Source organism: Protopterus annectens, chromosome 9.part0, assembly GCF_019279795.1.
Source record: "Protopterus annectens isolate FY-2018-M chromosome 9.part0, PAN1.0, whole genome shotgun sequence".
Classification (NCBI taxonomy): domain Eukaryota; kingdom Metazoa; phylum Chordata; order Ceratodontiformes; family Protopteridae; genus Protopterus; species Protopterus annectens.
Genome location: NC_056743.1, coordinates 906,482,558 through 906,504,519, shown reverse-complemented (window position 1 = coordinate 906,504,519; position 21,962 = coordinate 906,482,558). Strand labels below are relative to the sequence as shown.

General features: G+C 42.1%; 1 protein-coding gene across 1 annotated transcript in view; it reads left to right on the top strand.

Annotated features, from left to right (window-relative positions):
- The window catches only part of BAZ2A (bromodomain adjacent to zinc finger domain 2A), a 3,667,728-nt gene that overhangs the window by 39,929 nt on the left and 3,605,837 nt on the right, over window positions 1-21,962 (top strand). The window lies entirely within an intron of this gene.

Sequence of the window (21,962 nt, the reverse complement as noted above, 5' to 3'; positions counted from 1 at the left end):
TCCATTGTCGTTGCTGATTGTTCCAATCCTTCTTCAGACCTTTCCTGCCATACCAGTTTTTTTGTAACTGTTGGTGGTGGTTATATTCCGATTTCCCTTTATTACCATCTGCTGTGACTTGGGCCCATGTTCTTTTATGATTATCTATTCTTTGATATACCTCTGTAATTTGTTTATTTTCTTCTCTCACATTTCCTTTTGATTGTGCTTCAGTACCTGCTGTTTTCCCCTTATTGGCATCTTTGGCTTTAGGTCTAACTGCTGGTTCATTAACATGCTATTTTCCCCTGTATTAGATAAATGCACATCGGCCACAACAACATGCATATTATTCTTGTTGCCTATTCTTTCCGACCTTCTTACAGTATTGGCATCTTCTTCTGAAGTAAAAGCATTAGCACTGTTGTCTTTATACTCTAAATTAGTTGAATTAACATGTAGTTGTAACCTTTAGGTAAATCTCTACCTGCCGGTAGATTTTTAATTCTTATTCCTCTCGGGACTTGTTTAACTTTTAAACAATTCTCGAACAGGTTATCCCATTGTAGGCGTTTTAGAGACAACAGATCTTTCTTTAAAAAATTAAAACTCTCTTGAATATTATGGACAGAACCCATACTTAGTCCCGGTGAAGTGTTTCCTTCAAACGAAAATGAATTGACAGGCGGGGCTAAACAACCCTTCAGAATGTCTTCATCACTGTTAACATTTGAACCTGTTCTCCTTTGGTTGTTGGTAAAGGAATTTCACAGTACCTTCTTCATTCACAATAAAGGAACCACTCGGAGTGTCATTCAGCGCACAGCCGACAGAAATGGCCGTAAAACTGGTACCTGGAACGGAACTTCTCTCCATGACTGACACGCTGCAACAGTAGCTCCAAAACCAAAATAGCAGCACACTATAACTGAAAAATCCACAAAACAAAAAGACGAAGTCAGCACGGAGAAATAAAAGTTCAATTTAATTCCACAACTGCCAAAAGTAAGCGCTTTCGTCTCCTACAATGGAGACTTCTTCAGACTAATGACAATCAACATAAGTTTAGTACTTAAATTGAATTTTTATGTTTTGTCATTAGTCTGAAGAAGTCTCCATTGTAGGAGACGAAAGCGCTTACTTTTGGCAGTTGTGGAATTAAATTGAACTTTTATTTCTCCGTGCTGACTTTGTGTTTTTGTTTTGTTGTACAGTATTAAAAGGACTAGAAGCCTTTTCATTGCTTGTACCTTACTATTCATATCCATAGACAAGAGCTTCTACCTTCTCATTTTTTGCATTATCTTTTTAGTTTTTCTTCCCTCTTATCTGTAGTTGCAGTAATAGAATTATTTAACCCAAACACCTAAATACTTTATCTTATCAAGTCCCCATAAATATGGATATTTCTAAACCAGTTCATACGTGGGAAAATAGTTTACTGCTGTTACCTTTGTTTTATCTTCATTTATTTTTCTATTCAGAAAATTGAAACGGTTTCATATATTTCACAACACTGAAATGTCATTTTCTGGATTTATCAAATACAAAATATCATCTGCAAATATTGCTATTTTTTCGTGAGTACTGTACCATTTATACCAATGAATTTGTGAGTCCTTATTTACTTTAGAATAAGTATAAGGTAAATAAGAAAGAGTAAAGATGACTCCCCTTCCTGGTTCTCTTTTCAAACGCAGTTTATCAGGAAACAAACTCTCCCACCTTGATTCTTGCCTCTGACCCTTTGTATGTTTTCCTCATTAACCCTAATATTCTATCAGGAAATAAAAATGCTGCTGTTACCCTACTCGTAAAATCCCAGCTAACTGCCTGGAATGTCTTCTCTGGCTTCTTGTACTTCTATTTGAATCATCATTGTTTTGATAATGTCAAATATTTGCCTCCCTTCCACAAAACCACACCGATCCATATCTATAAGTTTAAGCATCACCTTATCCATTCTGTTAGATAGTATAGACATAAATGCTTTAGAGTCATGGGTCAGATTTGAAGCTGGTCTGTATAAAATTGAATTTAAAGTATCTTTATCCTCTGAGTAGTGCAACCACCAGAGATTGTTTTCTAAGATGCCTCCTCTTTTAAAATGTTGTTAAACAAAACCTTCAAGATCTTTTTCACTTTTTCCTTCCTAACTTCATCCCCCCACAGGAGTATCATCTCTTTATGTAGACTTCCCTGTTGATTGATTGTACATCACTGTTTTTATCTCATGCCCTCCCCATTTTAGCTATTAATTCTTGAGCCTCATCTTTCTCTAACCTTAGCATATTTAAGTCTTCATATTTGTATGTCTTTTCTTGGTTCCCCATTCATCTGATGTAAAACAAATTTTCCTAGAATTTCCAAAATAGCTCTAAATACCTCTCTAGGGTTACTGGTTGGTTATTGTTCTAGTCATAGGCTGCCTAAGTGTGGTAATACCCCCTTCTATTTTCTGTCGTACAAGTCATGGTGCTAATAGCAACTATGGAACACAAGCTATCAAAAAATGCTTGCTTAGCAGCCGTCTTTTTAAACTTATGCATATTATCCAAATAGTCCCTTATTTTCACTTTTGCACTTGCTCCCTTTCTTGTTCTGTAAGATTTTCTTTATCTGCAGTATTTTTAACTTTGAATAATTCCTTTTATTTTCCGCATTCCTTTCTCTTACTTCTGAGTATTTTTAAATTCTGCTTTTATTTTAACCCATTCCTCAGCAATTTGTACATTCCCTAGTAACTTTTGAATTGTTTTCACTATCCATTCCTTAAAATCCTCTCTTCTTAACAGGTAAGACGGGGAAAGCACCAGTGTCTCATTTTACTTGATTACCCTGCATCTTTATCTTAGTTTTTATTTGCGCATGGTTTGAAATAGTTATTGGATGTAATGAGGTATTGTTTCCGTCCAGTCTAGCCCAGTTGTTGTACCTTGGAGAATAGTATGTAAATTCTGTTTGTGCTCAAGCTAGTAGTTTCAAACCTTCTCATGTATTTCTTCAGAAGTCTACCCTCTTTTGTTATATTTTCCTTTCTAGGCCCACTGATACATCCTCGCTATTGCATATCAGGTTACAGACCCTGCGTATGAATAATCTCTGCTGAAAGCTTATTACATCTCCCATAATTCTCTTAAAGGGAGAGTGTCAAAGATGCAGCTTTCAGAACACTTTTTTTTTTTTTTTTTTTTTTTTTTTTTTTTATCTTTTTTTACACAAATGCATAGCTTAAGTTGCACACATTTGATCCATCATACTGTGCCTGCTGTATTCAGTTTCATTTTTGTGTAAATTCACTTTTTCTGATTCTGGAGCGTCCCGCTCTGTTTTGCCAGGTAGTACCACCCACACAGTGATGTCACCATACACACACCTTCCCTGCCCTTAGTTCTGTAATGACGACTCTGCTTCACCTTTCCCAGATTGTTTTTATTCCCTGTGGAAAACTAGAAACAACACTGCTTTTGGTTCCCATCAAGATAGCATGTGAAAAGTTATCAAATTCTGCACCTCACTTGCTTGCTTCCTTGCCATAACGCAAATGCTTTGTGGAAGTGGGTGTCCTAAAGTGAGGGTCAAAAGACCCAAAGTCCTGAATGAAATGTAAATATTACTCTATTTTGTAATAGAACAAAGAGGTTTTTCATGAGCGTACATTGGCTGAAAAAAAAAAAATGAAACGTTCATAACATCTGCCCTTACTGACTCTAATTTTATTGATTTACCAGGAAGTACGGCACAGGGTGCGATCAGGTGCCATGAAACAAGTTAGTCAGTCAAATAATTAATTTCTCCGTGCTTCTAAAGTTTATGGGAAAACAGTTAAATCAACATTCGCAAAATAAAAGTGCAGTTTGATTTTGCAAATGGTGAATGATGATTTAACTGTAGCATACCATTTTAACAGGAAAAATCTCTATTTTTATAAGCTTTAGATGCAAGGACCCAGCGGATACAGTGTGTCGGCAAAATGCAGAAACGAGCGTGCTGCTTTCAAGTTGCACGCGTATCCGCTGGGTACAAACAAGCTAATGAGTCAAATAATTTCATTTCTCCACCTTCTAAAGTTATGAAAAAAAAGTTTTTCTGGTTACAGCTTGCTATAGTTAAAACCACCATTCACAAGCTTGTTTGTACCCAGTGGATACAATCTGCCTAGAAGAAAGGCAGTGCTGCTGTCAAGTTGCGCATAATTTGAGGACAGGGAAAGCAGTCCAAGAATACCGGTATTCTACCAATAGTTTTTTTCTCATTTTCCTCGATGGAAAGGGGGTGGATTCTGAAGTGGTGGAGACTTGGGAATGCTGTACCAACATAGTGGCTACCAATCAACAAATGTAAGTCCTAAGTGAGAGGCGCTAGCTTGGAGATATGCACGGGTGTTTGCTCAAGACTATGAGGCAAGACGACACTGATAAGTACAAGATTACAATGGCCAAAGTTCCTTACCCCTTTTAGCACTAATTAATAAACGATAAAATCTTGATGCCTTCAGAATCTCTGAGACTGCTTACGAGTTTTCTTCTTGTGAGAAGTTTCTGACAGGGTGGGGCACTCTGCAATGCAAGAGTCCAGACAGGCCAGTCCATGGTACATGATTCACACATAGACAAAACTTGAAAGAAGCGTCCAGTAACCTCCAGAGAAAGACAGTATACCAACACCTCGGATATCTGCTGCAGCCCACCCATGAATGGGCTACTACTCTTTGATGTCCTGCAAAGAGTTCTTTCCTTTGGGCATGTGCTTTTATGGAAGTTACTATGATTGCAGGATTCCTCCCCAAACTATTTCTCATTTTTTGTTTTAATGCCCAAATATCTGACATTGACTCGTCCGCATTCTAGAAGAGTTAAGGCTGCTGGAACTCTGCCACAAAAAAAGGCAAGGTTTTCCCTTTCTGAACATACCAAAGATGTCTCTTTACCTCTTGACCAAAAACACATGGACCTATGAAATGATGTTGATAAAGGCTGCCTTGGTGTATTACTCAAAACAAATCTGTCATTTAAAACTACATGTGCTACACAAATTTCATATCATGAGGCTACTTGTCAATGCAACTGACAACTGGAAAATGAGCTTTTGCTTTTAAATACTCCATCTGGCAACTGCTTTTCATCATGCTTGAACTCTACCATGATCATGTTGGTAATAAAGCATTAATGAATTAAATGCACAGGACACAAACCCACTTCCCCAAGTCTGTCCACTGCTTTAGATTCCTGTGATGAATGGACTGCCAAGATCTTAGGAGGAATGGGGGTAGGAGCTATCTTAAGGACATCTACCAGGTTGTCACACTTATGTGCTTTGGAGGGGGCCACAAAGGATGTGATCCCCCTGCTTGCAAAGAGAGAGAGAGAGCGACATAACATCATATCAAGGCTTTCCAAACCACCTTTGAGCATCCCTTAGGATATCGGCCAATGAAGGGACCATACAGAATGATTTGCTTGTTAGTCAGAGGCATTCTGCTGCTCCTGGGCATGGGCAAGGCTAACTCACAGAGCATTACTCCCAATGCATCAACACTAGGTAACCCCCACATGTGTTATCATCTAAATGAAGTGTCAGCATCCACCATGGCAAACCCAGTGAGGGAGTCTGGGTGCTTCCTCTTGCAGAGCGCCACTCTGAATTTCTTCATTAGGGAGAAGGGCCAAGAAAGATGATACACTTAAAGTGTGTGTGTGTCATGGAGAAGGGGTGGACTGCAGAAGTACAGGGGCAGGCAAAGGCTCCGGAAAAGTCTGCTTTAATCTTGAGTATGATGCTGGCACAAAATGTTGGTACTGTACTGCTAGGAACCACTGAATTGAAACAGTTTTGTCTACAAATTCTTCCATAGTTTTTGAAGTACTAGAAACGGCTGGGAGATCTGACTAGTAGTTTTATCCTTTAGAGATGTTTGAAGTGCTCTCTTTTTAAAGCAGTGAAGGAAGGGGCAGAAGCACCTACTGAATCCTTAGCAGAAAGACTGCTCCAACAAGGAGTGTAATCCAAAATCCCTCTTTCTGCTTTTCAAAAGAGAAGGAAGAAGTAGCTTCAAACAGGATACTTTCAGAGATTATGCTGATCCCCCAAGGAAAGGAATAAAAATTCCCTGAAAAGCAGTCAGTAGAGAAGGGAAACCTAACATATTTGAATTTTAAGATACAAGAAGGTGGGCCTAGGCCTAAAGAAGACTAGGACATTAAATGGAAAAGGTAGCAAGATAGTCTAGGACCATTTTCCTCAGCCAAACTCTCAGGTTCAAAATGAACACCTGAACAGGGTAGGGATCATAATGCATTATAGTATGCAAGTGTCACTGGCAAACTTGAATGATTTCTCTATTGAGCAACCCTAATGGCTGCTAGCTTTCCTTCTGTTTTTTTTTTCAAGATGCTCTGCTTCTTACCATATCCAGCATTACCGTTACCTCTTAGTTACTGGCTGAGAATAAATTTCATCATCAGTGGTAGCAAAAAAGGTAGACAGAAAACTTCTGCTGGACATCAAGACATCTTGGTGGTTGTTGCCTATGGAGGGAATCTGGGGGGGGGGGGTTGCATATTTACTTTAAACAACAGATCTGTACTGATATAGTCTCAACTGTCACCTCTATAACTAGGACAAGCAGAACCTAGACAACTGGGATCACAAAACTCTCCCAAGCTACCTTAGGCCTTCCTCTTTACACAAAATTCTTAGCAGCTAAGGAACCCTTGTCCAGCTCTGACAGTATACGAAAGAATAATCAGTAAAGCATCTATCAGACTCCAAGACCAGGAAACGTGGACAGTGATAGAGATGAAAAGCCCAATATATGAAAGTGATCTACTGTAGTAGTAGGTCTGCACAGGCGATTTTCCATCTTCATCTCTTCTAGGATTCAGCTCCAATGTCTTGGTTGGTTTCTCATAAGAGTACCTCTAATAATGCCAGTTCCACCCCAGCTGGAGAACACATCCAAATCCCAGTGTTGCACCAATGTATTCAAGAATGCAGACACACAAATTAGCTACCTTTTTTTAATTTCTTCAAATCTTTTGCGTTTCTAATACTATAACAGGAATGGACCCCATTCCTAAGTCAAAGTACGATTTAAAATTTATGAAATTAGTACTGTTTCAGTCTTTGATGTCAGCCAAAAGTGCTCTTCGCAGCACTTGCAATGTGCCCAGTAATGACGACTCCTGCAATTTGTATAGGGTTACATGGATTGGTAATGTATCTAAATAAGATTGTAGATTCTTTTTTACAAGACCAATTGCTCCAACTAGTATTGGAACTATCTGGGTATCTTTCTTCCACATTGCTCTTGTTTCTGCCTGCAGATCCTGATATTTTATTACTTTGCCCCTCTCTGTACACAAGACATTGTAGTCGCTAGGTATAGAGATTTTAGTGATCAATGCTACTTTTGTCTTCTTTTCTTGGACTACATCCGGTTTTCTAGCATCTGTCTTTTGAACTGTTGGTAACAGGTGATCCCATGTGACATAAACTTCCATCATTTTCTATGGTGCTTTGTGGCTCATGTTTCCACTTTTTTTTCAGCCACTTCAGTACCATAATGTTTGCACAATCTCCAGTGCAACAGTCTTGCCACATTATTATGCCTTTCAGTATACAGTCCTTCTGCCATTAGTATGTCACAACCAGCAATGAGGTGTGCGACTGTTTCCAATTCGGTTTTACAAAACCTACAATGTGTAATTGTTTAATCTTGCCGTTTGTTCTTTACACGTGAGTTCGGAGCTGATTCATCGGCTCCGAGTCAGCTGCTTTCCAAGCTCAAGATCTTTGAGTAGCTTGAGGCACAGTCCTTATCCCATGATGCTCTCCTACCAACCCCAGATCTAGTTTGCCGCTGCAACGGATCGCACGATCTTCGGAGGAAGCTCGGGCCAGTAACCTTTTTTTCTTCTTAGTATAAATAAGTAATTATATATTCTTCTATCAGGGATCTGATATTTGTGAGACTTTTCATATTTCTTGTAATTGTTGTTCAGTGAGTTAACTGTGTATTTTTTTTTTTTGTCTTTCTAATTTGGAGCGGTTGCTCCTAGGCCTTTAAGCCTTTCTTGAATTGCGTTTTACATGACAGGGCTCTGTCAAATTTAATTCCCTATCCCCTCATTGTTCATAGTTGCTTAGATTTGAACGTTTTTCTGTCAAATAATTCTTGTAGTCAGTTGCAGTTCGGGGATCTGAACTTTCTAGGAGTTCTTAGTGTTTTTTTTTTTTTTTTTGACTTTATTGACATCCTTGTTTATCAGGGATCTGGTATTTGTGTGTTTTCTTTGATATCATGTCTGAGAAACAAAAATCAGGATTTAAGAGGTGTGACTGTGGACAGAAGATGTCCATCACAGATAGCCACGTTTCTTGTGTGTACTGCTTGGGTCCAGTACATTTGCAAGAGGATTGCTCTGTCTGCCATTTCTTCAATGACAGGGTTTTATTAGAAAGGCGAAGAAAATTGGTAGATAGAGGGCTGTTGAAGCCAGATTTTCAAGAAATATTAGACGAGACTGACCAGACCTCCAAATCCTCGAAGGGGTCGAAGTCTTCTAAGGTGTCATTGGAGCACAAGTCTTCTGTTCCGAGCACCTCTGGGAAGACTCGGTCGCCTGCTCCGCAGCCTTTGGAGCCGTGCACCGAAATCTTACCTTGGAAACAAATCGTAGTGTTGGTGTCGGAAGTTTTAAAGTCCCTGATCCTTAAGTCGGTGGCTTCTTCGGCCCGTTATTCCGGTACCCTTTTTGATATCTATGTGGACCGCGTGGTGCAGAGGCTTTTTGTGAACCTGGCCAAATTGCTTTCAGCTTCGACCCAACTGACTTTGAAGCCTACGACCCCCCCCCCCACTATGATTTCTGCTCCTCCTCCGAGGCCAGTTGAGCCTTCGGAGCCAGAAAAAGAGGATCTGATAGTGGTGGAACCCTCGGAGCCGAGGCCTGTTCCAGTGCCCTTTGCCCCGTCAACCTTGACTTCTTCAGTTCCGATTGAAGAGTCACTTAGCCGACTCTCTCTCTCTCTCTGGTTCCGGGGGAGGGAGTTGAACTGATGCTTCGGTTCCAACTCTCCCTCTCGGGGCTTCGGCGCAGATGAGTTTGGTTCTGTCCTCTGGTTCGAAGCCCGTGGTCTCAGCCCCGGGGAGGTTGCTGTCTTCTTAGGAGCCAGCGGACTCCTTGGGTCGGGAAACCGGTGCTTTCGATGCCATGAGGAGGGTCATGTTCGGATCTTTCCTCTTCCTCCCCTAAAGAGCCGCGTTCTGTCCCTACACTACAGGTCCCTACCAAGGGTCGAATCCCAGAGCTTCAGGTAACCCCATTGGGTGACCCCTGCTTGACTGAGACTTCACCAGATGCCCCCAGTGATGAAGTCCCCAGAAAGTGACTGTGCAAGAGGAGGTATTTGGATTCCCCTCAGTAATCCCTAACATCAGACACCGACTTAGAAGAATCAGAAGGGTCCCCACGGTCCTCCTCTGAGGATGTCTAATTTGCAGACATCCTGGAAATATTAAGGCAGAGGGGTGAGTGGCAGTCCCTTGCCCCTACTGAGGATGAGTCAGTGCTCCTGAAGGCCTTTGGGTTTCAACCTTCCACCTCCTGGGTTACTCCGGCCTTTGACGAATTAATGGACTTGGTCGCTCGAAGGGAGTGGGAGTCTCCTGATTCCATGGAACCGGTCCCTCGGAGGACCAACAAATTTATCACCTCCCCTCAAGACAGGTCTTTTCTTACAAAGAGAGTCCCCGTTGATGCCATGGTGGTGGTGGTGGCCACCAAGAAAGAGCTGTCAGAAGCCTCCTCTTCTGTTCATCCTAAGACTCTAGGATGATGGACAGGTACGGGAAACGCATTTTTAGTTCTGCAACATTTGCAATGAGATCGCTCAACTATTTAACCCACTTTACCCATCTTCAACGAGATCTCCTCAAAGAGCTTGGAGATATTCTACAGGGCAAAACAGATGATGCTGTTTCTGAGAAAGTGACGGCGCAGCTTAACACCTTTAATTCTGTTGTGAACTCATCCATGCGGCTCATGTCTTATGCAGCTGATGGATCGAGCCGGGCATCAGGTTCAGCGATAGCTCTGTGGAGACAATCCTGGATGCGCTTATGCTCCTTTGCGGAAGCCTTCAAATCTTCCTTTGTTAATACCCCATTTGATGGCTCTTCCTTGTTTGGGCCTAAAGTCAAGGAGACGGACACTAGGTGTGAGCAGGAAGGAAATACTCTATCTGCCATAGGAGTCCATTTTTTCACCCCCACTAGACCATACCCCAAAGGGCAGAAAGGTGTAAAAATGTGGTTCCGAAAGTCCCAAGGAGCTTTCCAGAACACATGTAGTTAACCCCCTTCCAGGAGCAGAGGAGGGAGGTATAATGGTAGACGCCACCCAAGCGGCAGAGGGGTGTGCAGAACCAGGGTGACCGGGAGCAGTTCCTTGGCAAGCCCTATCAGCGCTCCTGAGAGGAGGCCCGACCGTCCTGCTGTGGAAGCAGTCTGGGGTCGCTTAGCTTTATACCCAGATGCCTGGCTAGGAATTGCATCAGATTCTTGGGTAAAAAGCAGTTACCGGAGGTTACATTATTCCCTTTTCAGAATCCCCTTCCATTCATACAAGAATCCCAGACGTTCCACCCAGTCTACGGAATCTAGCAGCCATAGAAATTCAAAGGCGGCTAGGAAAAAAAAAAAAAAAAAAAAAAAAGTCATCCAGCCAGTCCCGGCGGACCAGATAGGATCCGGAACTTACTCCAGGTTCTTTTTAGTTCCAAAGAAAACTGGGGACTGGAGGCCCATCTTAGACCTCAGCAAACTAGACACCTTTGTCAAAAAGGAAAAGTTCCGGATGGTCATGCTTCAATCGATACAATCGGTGCTCTGTAGATCTCAAGGATGCGTACTACCACATCAAAATGGCCAGGCCATCCAGAGATCACTTGCGTTTCCGGCTGGGGGCCAGTCACTACCAGTTCCGAGCTCTGCCCTTTGGTCTCACCACAGCCCCCAGAGTGTTCACCAAATGTATGGCAGTGGTCACAGTTCACCTGAGACGTTTAGGATTCTGGGTGTTTCCATATCTGGACGACTGGCTCCTCACTGCCACCACCAGGCATCAACTAATTTGCACCAGAGATTACACTATCAACCTGTGTTCCAGGTTGGGCATAACCTTAAATTTTGAAAAACTCTGCTTTATTGCCGTCACAGCATATTTCCTTTATAGGAGCAGATCTCAACGCAACCACCTCCCTGGTCAGATTTCCTCAAGAAAGAGTAATATCTTTGCAAAGTCAAGTGCCCCATTTGTTAAAGGAAAGGAGAGTTCTGGCATTGCAGGTTCTGAAGCTGTTAGGCACCATGGCAGCGACACTTTTATAGTGGTTCCTCTGGGACGAATGCACATGAGGATACTCCAATGGTTACTATTCACACAGAGAACCTTCTTTTGTGGTTGAACAACCACCAAGTTACTGTAGGTAGCCCATTTGTACTTCCACCTCCCACAGCCACAGTGACCACGAATGCTTCCCTGATGGGGGGGGGGCCGTTTCAGGGAAGAACTGTCCAAGGCACTTGGTCAGACATGGAATCTCATTTGCACATCAATGTCCTAGAGCTGAGAGCAGTGTTTCTAGCATTGCAACACTTTCACGACTCTCTACCTCGAGAGACAATTGCAATGCAGACCGACAACATGTCGGTAATCTGGTACATCAACAAACAAGGGGAACCAAGTCTTACCCCTTATGCCGAGAAGCCCTGAGAGTTTGGCAGTGGGCTGTATCCACCGGGCACTTTCTGATAGCAATGCACATACCTGGGTCATCCAACGTGATAGGGGACAAACTGTGCAGAGCCATTCTGTTGCCTCACGAGTGGTCCCTCAAAGAACGAGTGGTGGAAAGGATATTCAGCAGATGGGGCCAGCCTTGTTGCGACCTTTTTGCATCCCCGATGAATGCCAAATGCAGAAGCTACTTTGCCCTGTACCCCCCCACCGGGGGACAGCCCAAGGGACTCACTTGTACACGATTGGCCCTCTGGTTTCCTTTATGCCGTCCCTCCAATCCCTCTGATCCTCAGATTCTTACAGAAAGCCAAAAGCCTGGGAAAGACTGTTATTCTAATAGCCCTGTTTTGAGCTCGGCAGATATGGTTCCCCTTCCTACAGCAATACCAAGTGGAAGAACCTTGGGTTCTGGACCCAGTGCCAGACCTTCTGACTCATTCGTCAGGAGTTCTTCATCCCTCTCTTGTCTCCCTCAAACTGACAGCTTGGCTGCTCCACTTCCCAACCTAGCCAGGTCACATGATTTGTCTCCAGCAGTTCAACATATTTTAGTTTCCTCTCAAAGTCTCCACCAGGAAACTTTATAACAGCAAATGGAAGCGATTTGTTTATTGGGCTTCTCAGCATGGTATTGATCCCTATGTCGCCCCTATTTATAGTATTCTGGAATTCTTGACTTTGCTCTCTCACGATGGTGCGGCAGCTTCTACGATAAGGATTCAATTGGCTGCCATATCTAACTTCCCATGTGGGATGCAGTGGTTCTAACATTATGTCCCACAGATTATGTAAAGCCTTTTTGAAAGGAACAAGTTACCTTAGGCCAGCTATCAGACATCCTGTTACTCCCTGGAATCTAAACGGTACTATCTCAACTCATTCTTTCCCCCTTTTGAGCCTGCATTATCTTGTCCTTTGAAGTTCCTTTCTTGGAAGACAATTTTCCTGGTGGCTATTACTTCGGCGTGTAGAGTTTCTGAACCACAAGCACTTTCTATCGTGCCTCCTTATCTAGTCTTTTACCCCGACAGAGTGTCTTTAAGAACAAATCCAACCTTTCTTCCTCAGGTCTGCTCTGAGGCAAACTTGAACCAGTCTATTGATCTTCCTACTTTTTTCAGACATCATGCTAACAGAATGGAGTACATGTTACATAAGCTTGATGTTCACAGACAATTGAGGTTTTGTTTGGACAGAAAAAAAGATTTTAGGAAATCTGATCAACTATTCATTTCCTATGCAGACAATAAGAGAGGTTTTTCAGTATCCAAAGTTACATTGTCCAGATGGATTTCTGATTGTATAAAATTTGTATATTCTTCAGCCAAACAACCTTTAGAACATGAGGTGAAAGCTCATTCTACCAGGGCTGTTTCTATGTCTTTAGCCCACGCAGCCAGTCTACCTTTGGACACCATTTATGCAGCTACTACTTGGTCCAAACCGCATACGTTTATCACTCATTGCAAAGTGGACAGGGCTTCCTTTGGTTCCACATTCTCAGGAATGTTGTACTGTGAGCCGCCCAGGATTAGGGTGCTTGGGACGCTACCCACGTGTAAAGAACAAACTGCGAGATTGAATAACTTCACATAAAGAAGTTATGTTCTTACCATAACGTTCCAATGGAGTTGTTCATCTTGCCTTTGTTCTTACTCTCCCTTCCACCTTCCCCCTCCAGATTATGGAAGAATGGGTATGACTGGTGGTCTGGTTGGTCTTGCTAGTGTCGTTCTTTCCAGCCAAATTGTTTAGCTGTTGTAAATAGTTATGTACTATGTACATTTTTGTAATTTGATTGCTTAGTGTGTTTTGTTCTTGCTGGTTCAGCAAACTAGATCTGGGGTTGGTAGGAGAGCATCATGGGATAAGGACTGTGCCTCGAGCTACTCAAAGATCTTGAGCTTGGAAAGTGGCCGACTCGGAGCCGATGGATCGGCTCCGAACCCACGTGTAAGAACAAAGGTGAGATGAACAACTCACATGGAACGTTATGGTAAGAACATAACTTCTTTTTTGTACGTCTCTCCCACATGTTAAATGGACTTTGTAAACCAGTGTGTACGTAGCCCACTATCTTGGGCTGCCAATATTAACCTTTCATCTCTTGGTTTGAATTCGCCTCTCGTTAACCATTCCTGTGTTTGTTCCTGACCAACATGAGGTTTTTCCTGAAGTTTTCTATACTTGCAACTATATTTATGCTTTTTCCACATTTCTTGCTTTCTCATCTGGTCCTTCACCTTATATTCTTTTATTTTTTGGCACATTCAGTTGCTGCCTGATTTTTTATCTACTTCTGGTTTGATTTCCATTCCTGCTTGAAGCCGATATGCTTCTGCTAAATTAAGCAGGGAAGTCATCTTAGATTTATTCTCCTCATGTTTCAAAACTTTCACTACATTTGGGTCTTGTGAGGTGAGCAGATGTGTGTGGAGTCCCACGACTGCAGATCTATACATGTGATCATTTTCAAGGAGGCCCATCCCTCCTTTGGAACAGGAAATATATAATCCTGGTATATATACATTGATTTTTATAAATCATTTGGTGAGCATGAAGCATCCTTTTTGTTTTCCTGTCTAATTTATCCAACACATTTTGGGGCCAGTCAATCACTCCAGAAGTTGTAAGTTAGGAGAGGAAGAGCAAATTGGTTTATAGCTTGGATTTTGTTCCTAGATACCAACGCTGTTTTCAGAATTAATTTAAGTCTTCTAAAGTATTCCTCACTAAGTTTTATTTGCAATTGATCATGCTTTATTGTTGATCCTTCATCAATTCCCAAGTATTTATACACTCTCTCTTGCTCAAGTTCTTTTATATCACATTCTTGTCCAAAATTGATGTTTTCCTGGTGCTGCAGTATTCCTCCTTTAAAGGTTTCTTTTGCACACTTATCAAGACCAAATGACATTCTTATATCATCTGAAAAAGTTTTGACAACCTGCAGCTGTGATTTCAGTTCCTCATCTGATGAGCTATACAGTTTTAAATCATGTTTTTAGGAGCCAAATTATAGCCATGGCCTAAGTTAAGTAACAGCTTAATGGGTTAATGGCAAGGCAGAATAGCAGTGGTGATAAGAGAGTCACCCTGGAGAATCCCCCTTGAATTTCTATCCCTGGGATAATAATCTGTCCTTTATCATGACTTAATTGCAAAGTGGTCTGCCACTGTTTCATGGTCACTGTAATGTAGTCGGTCAGTGTAGGGTGTATTTTATACATTTTTAAGCAGATCATTTATCCATGAATGTGGGATACTACCAAATGCTTTTATATAGTCAGTCCATGCCATACTTAAATTCTTCCCCTTTTTACAGTTCTCCAGTATGACTTTAACAACAAATGATCCTTTGTTCCATATGACTTTATCTTATTGCTCTTTTGTTTTGTTGCCATAATTGAGTTTTCTTCTAAATGACTAAAAATTCTGTCGGCATCATTTCCCATGTATAGTTTATCCATCGTGGGAAGGCAAATTATTGGTCTATAATTTTTTGGGTAGCTTGCAGGTTCACTCTTGAGAAGGAGCATTGTTTTACCTGTTGTTAGCTAGGTTGGTGTCTGTTCAGGGTGCGCATGTAAATAGTTCTTACTCCTGGCTAAATCCTCATGCAAAGGTATTACTACCTTTAACCAAAAGTTAGGTACTGCATCTGGGCCTAAGGTTTTCCAATTAAAGGCTTTTCTTAACTTTGTCTCAATCTCACTGGCTGTTACTTCATCCCATTTCATATCCTGTACCTTTAAACTTTTATTCTTTGTTTTACTTCTTCTGTCCATTTGGCATCTTTGTTATATTCCAGGATCTTCATAGATACCTCTCCAAAATGTATCTACTTCCTCTTTTTCTGGCGGTCTTTCAATTCCTTTTACCTTATTTCCCAATTCTCTATAAAACTTTCTTGGGTCATCAATAAATTGCTTAATTTGTACTCTTCCTTTACATTTATCTGTGTATCTTCTAAGTTTTTCTGCTTGTGTTGAAATTTTTATTTTATTTACAATAGTGTATGATAGATCCTGGTCTGTTCTAATTCTGTGCGTTGCTTTAATCACGTCTATCTTTCTTGGTATTTTTGTTGATCTATTCCCTCTTCTGTAGTCTTCTAAGAGTGACATTTCTTGTCTTAATTGCTTTATAGTTTTCTCTGTCAGATACTTCCATGACGGTATCTTGTGTTCTTGTGGTAGAACTTTATCAGTTAGTAATTTAGCAGCACAGTAATGTACCCTGTTTACTTCTGTTATGTCACATGGATCTCTACGGACAGTTCTAATTACTGCATTCATTTGTTTAGTCAGACTTCTGACTTTTTGGGTTGTATTGACCTTCAGATCCGCGGTGGTGGTGCTGTGGTAGCGTTGTCACCTCACAGTAAGACGCTGACCGGTTCGACTCTCAGCTAGAGCGTCTTCTGTGTGGAGACATGCGTGAATGGGCGTACCTTCATTGAAGGTTGTGCGTTAGGGCTGGCAACTCAGCATGTAAAAATCAACTGCCAATCATTAGCGGACCGGAGTTCTGCTGTGGCGACCCCTAACCGGGAAAAGCCAAAGGGCACAACAACATTGACCTTCTGCAGTCTATTTCTCTCATTGATCATGATACATCTGTCCATGTCCATTAAATCAAGCAACTCTTCTCTTGGCTCATTTTCTTCCAAACTGAGGGCACATCCCTTGTTTTCCATTTCTGTGGGCATTCTATAGAAAGTTCTATAGCATCTTCCTGTGGCACCTTGTCTTCAATTTCATCCTGTGCCATCTGTTGCTCTGTCATATGGGAACTCACTGGCCTATCACTCCTCAACATTGACTGCATCAGAGTTTCCACAGTTTCCTGTTCCTTTAGTTGCTTTCTAGCTTCAAGTAAATGTTTATACTGATTTCCTGTGGAAGGCTCCAAAATATCTTGATGTGGCACCTTACCAATTGTTTCCTGTTCCATTGGTTTCCCCTTAATTTGGATAGCCATTGCTCTATCCTGTTGTGGTGCTTCCTGCATTCGATTTTCTGCACTTCATCCTTCACTTTGCAGGTACTCCATAATCTCAGTTTCTTCATAGGTTCATAGGTTGGTACTAGGCTATCAGCCCTAGGGCCTATACAAGCCTAGCCATAACAATTCCCTGGCTAATTCTTCCCATATTATTTACTTTCCTGGACCCCTGTCTAGCAGGGCGACTGACATGATCCCTGGGGTGAATTTCCTTTCTCCCATCCAATCGTCAAGGTTCCTCTTGAAGAGGTCCAAAGAGGCACTCTGCTTGACATGTATGGGCAATCTATTCCAGAGTCTGGGGAGTCTCTGGGTCAGGAACCTATCCCTCCAGCATGTTTTGTTTATTGTGATGACAAGGTTTAGATCCCTGGAGCGTGTAGCTCTGAGGGATTGGGATTTCTTTAAGTGTAGCATGTCCAACAGCTCTGGGTTTGACATGGCCTTGTATGTTAAGCAGAGATCGCCTCTGAGTAGACAAGATGCGACAGAGTATAGCTGGAGTTTGTTAAGGCGGTCAACGTAGGGCATCTGCTTTAGGCCTGTGATTCTTTTAGTGAGGTATTTCTGAGGCCTTTCCAGTTGTTGCAGATGTCTTGAGAGGTACATACCAAATGGGGTGTTGTATTCTATAATGGGTCTAATGAGGGATGAGTACAGTGGGACAATGACCTCCTTTTTTCAGGATGAAAAGCCCTTCGTGATGAGGTGTGCCACATAGAAGGATTTCCTGACTGTTGTGGTGATGTGGTTATCGAAGGTGAGACCACTGTCCACCTGTGTCCCTAAGTCTCTTATCACACTTTCTGTGTTTAGTGTACTGCCACCTATATGGTAATTCATGGATACATGTTTTTTCCCAAAGGGGATAACAATACATTTCTTGGCATTGAGCTTGAGCCCATGGCTCTGGCACCAAACATCTGTTTCTGTAAGGCCCTTTTGTAGAGTGTCCACATCATTTGGGGATTCAATAATGGCTCCCAGTTTGCGGTCATCTGCAAACTTTGTTAGCCAGAGTCCCTTAGTGTTGACCTGTACTTCAGAGAAGTAGATGCCAAACAAGAGCGGCCCCAGGACTGAACCCTGAGGTACTCCACTTGTCACTTGTCTGGAGCTGGATTTGGAGTTGGCTACTTTTACAGTGTGGGTTCTATCAGTAAGCCATTTAGCAACCCATTGGGTGACATAGGGATTAATGCCCAACTTAGTAAGTTTATCTATGATTCCAGAGGATGGTGTCAAAGGCCTTGGCAAGGTCTAGATAGGCTGTGTGGACCACCTTACCCTTGTCCATGGCTCTGGAGACTGATTCAAAGAAGTCAATCAGGTTCAGGAGACAAGATCGGCCCTTCACAAAACCAAACTGGGTGGGGTCCAGTGTTTGAAGGTTGCCAATGTCTTTGTTTATAAGTTCCATGATAATACGCTCCATGGCCTTGCAGATAAGGCTTGTCAGACTGATGGGACGGTGGTTTCCGGGATGCAAGGTGGATCCCCCCTTGTGGATTGGGATAACTGTAGCTCTGCACCACTCAGTGTGCACGAAACCTGAGGTGAGGCTATGATTAAACATGACACTTAGGCGAGGTGCCAGTTCATATTGTAGTTCATGTAGTACACAGCCCGGGATGTCATCTGGTCCCATGGATGCTATATTCTTGGCTTTAGAGAGTGCGTTTTGTACCTGTGTGTCCATTATTACTGGAATTTGGCAATCTTCCGGTATTGAGATGGGCCATTTAGGGGGTGAGAGGGGGGTGAAGTTGGCACTGAATCGATCTGCCAGGATATTGGTAATATCCTTCGGATCAGTATATTTAATGCCATTCTGTTTTAGCTCAGAGCAGATCTGAGCATTGCCATTTAGATTCTTGACATAGTTATAGAATGCTTTGTGGTTGTCTTTGGAATCTTTGGCAATTTTATTTTCGTAACTAGCTTTGGAGGATTTTATGAGGCATCTCAGTTTCTTACTGAGGCTAGTAATGGAGTTTTTTGCATCCTGGGATTTTCCTCTTTTCTGCAAAAGTTTCTTCCTTTTGTTGTAAAGTTTGTTTATGGCAGGGGACCACCAGATTGGCTTCCTTTTTTTAGATGAGAGCATTTTGGTTCTATTTGGGATGGCACGATTCATGTATGAGTGGATGTGCTCATACAGTGCCTTAGTGTAGGATTCAGCAGTTGAACTTTCAGTTCCCGTCTGCATGGGTGTCATGAAGTTTGTCACTTCTGACTTGAGTAGCATGAAGTTGACTTTGGAGAAGTTTTTTATGGTGGTTTCTTTACTGGGGGGTGGGGGTGGGATGTGGATGTTAAGGGTGATTAGCTTATGGTCAGACCCAACTAACGAGGGGGTGACCATAGGTATGGAGCATTGATTTCCCATGTTGGTAATGACCAGGTCTAGGATATTGGAGCCCCTGGTGGGACTATGGATTAGTTGCTCCAGGGCGTTAGAATTTATGAATTCCAAGAACCGTTGCGCAAAGGTGTTGGGACATGAGTAGTTTTCCCAGTTAATGGCAGGATAGTTAAAATCACCCAGTATTAGGGTGTTTGGTTCTATCTTAATATTTTCCAGTATGTTTAGAAAGGTGTAGTGAGAATCTTGGGGTATGGTGGGGGATCTGTAGCAAGCTACAATTTGGATTGCAGTCTTACCTAGTGTTAGTTGCACTTGGAGAAGTTTCTATTTCTTTAACTTCTCCATTACTAATCTCCTTTTCCTAGGTTCATAGGTTGGTACTGGGCTATCTGCCCGAAGGCATATATTAGCCCAGCCACGTTGTGCGGTATTCACCGCTTCTTTAGTAGTTCCCTAGACCCTTGGCCCCTATCTAGTAGTGCTGTTGATGTGATCCCCGGTGTGAACTTTGTTACCCATCCACTCATCAAGGTTCCTCTTAAAGAGTGATAGTGAGGGGCTCTGTCTTATGTAGATCGGGACCCTGTTCCATAGTAAGGGAAGTCTCTGCGAAGGGAATCTATCCCTCCAGCATGTTCTATTCATTGTTGTGTTGAAGTTTTTATCCCTAGAGCGTGTAGCTAGAGTAGATTTGGTTTTGCTAAGATGGAGCATGTTCAACAATTCTGGGTTGGACATGGCTCTGTACATTAGACAGAGATCGCCTCTGAAAAAGCGGTATGCAACAGAGAACAGTGTTGGCTTTTTCAATCGTGCTGCATAGGGCAACTGTTTGAGGCCAGTAATCCTCTTTATTAGGTACCTTTGTGGTCTCTCCAGCTGCTGGAGATGTCTAGCCAGGTACATTCCAATTGGTGCATTGTACTCAATAATGGGTCTGATGAGGGAAGAGTAGAGGGGCACCATTACATCCTTAGATCTTGATGCAAACCTTTTCGTGATCAGATGGGTCACACAGAAGAATTTTCTAACCACTTTGGCAACATGGTTATCAAAGGAAAGCTGACTATGTACTTGGGTCCCTAGATCCCTTATCTCTAGATCCTCTTTGTTTTCCTATTTTTTGTACTGTAAAGTTTTCCGTGTCTGTATTCCTTTTCCTGTATTTCTCTTCGAATATCTTTGGTGCTGCTCTTTTTGAATTGGTTAGATTTGCTTTCTCCTTTGCATAAATATTACACTATATTAATCTCTCTCTTTATTTCCCATGTCCATATTTCCTCTGCACATGTTTCCTGATCTTCCTGTATCTCTCTACTTTGGGGACTCACTCCATCATGCTGTGATGTAACCTGTATTAGACCTTCTACACCAAATCCTTCACTTATCAGGCACTCCATAACTTCAGCTTCTATTTTTTAACTTTTACTTTACTAATCTTCTTTTCTAATTCCATCTTTGTAATATTTTTTTATTGTAAAATTTTCCGTATCAGGATGCCTTTGCCTGTATTTCTCTTCGAATATCTTTGGGGCTGCCTTCTTTATATTGATTGATTTGTCTTTCTCCTTTGCATAAATATTGCACCATGTTAAGTCGTTCTTTCTCATGTCTATTTTCTTTTTTATATTGTTCAAATATCTCTAGGCTTTGTTGTTTATATTTTCACACTTCCTCACATAATTTTTTTTCCCAAACAGATCAAAGTTTCTTGATCTATATACTGTGTTTTTTTCACAAATCTGTTGTATTAATGAATGCAAATTTTCATTTGAAGCTTCTGACAGTTTTTCTTGCAGACGTATTTTTCTTTCCTCTAATTTCTCTCTTGCAAAGCAATGTGTTTTGGCGTTTCCCGGTTAGGGGTTGCCACGGTGAATCACCGGTCCACAGTTTGATTGGCAGTGGATTTTTATGTTGCCGAGTTGCCAGCCCAACACCCAACCTTCACAGAAGGCATTTCCACACGCACATGCTCTAATTTCTCTCTTAAAGAGATTTTGTTTCCTTTTACCTCTGCTACCACCTGCACTTATCCCTTTTCCCACTGAATTTACCCTAATCAGCTTTCCCTTCCCTCTACTTTTTTAGTCCCTGACCTCCTGGATACCTTACACTGAACTTACCTCCCAACTTCACTGATTGTTTGTTTTTCCTCTAAACCGGCCTTTTTCCTTTACTACTTGCTTAATTTCTCACTTCTGTCTCACTGTCTTCCTCCCTTACAACCCCTTTACTCTCGTACATCTTCCTTTCTTCTCCCCCTCCCCCACTCTGTACCTACATGCTCACACCTCCTCTACTCCTCCTCCCCCTCTTTTAACCTCCGCCCCTGCTCCAAAACTTATAAATCCACCCTATCCTTTCAGGGTACCATCTTTCTAGCCTAGCCCCACTCCTGGCTGCTGAGTATCACTGATGGTAGTGTTTGCGCGTGTAATCCTCCTGCCAGTGTAAACCCCTCAGCTTCTGTGTCCTGCTGACTACCCGAGGCCCAGAGACATATCAGACTTCTGTGAAGTATCTGATACTTCCTCCCAGCACATGAACAGAGCCATTGTCTTCCCTATGCTGTACTGCCTTGGGAAGCAGGAATAGTTATTTGGAAGTATGTGTAAAATACTCCTTACCTCCTTTAATTGTAACTAAATCCTGATGTTAAGTTGTCAAACTCGCCTTCATTCTTGCTGGATGGGTTCGGAGCCGATCCTCGGCTCCGACTCGGCACTTGCTAAGCTCGAGAGCTAATTTTACCAGCTCGAGGCAACCCTATATCCCATGATGCAAGGCGTGACTACCCCAGA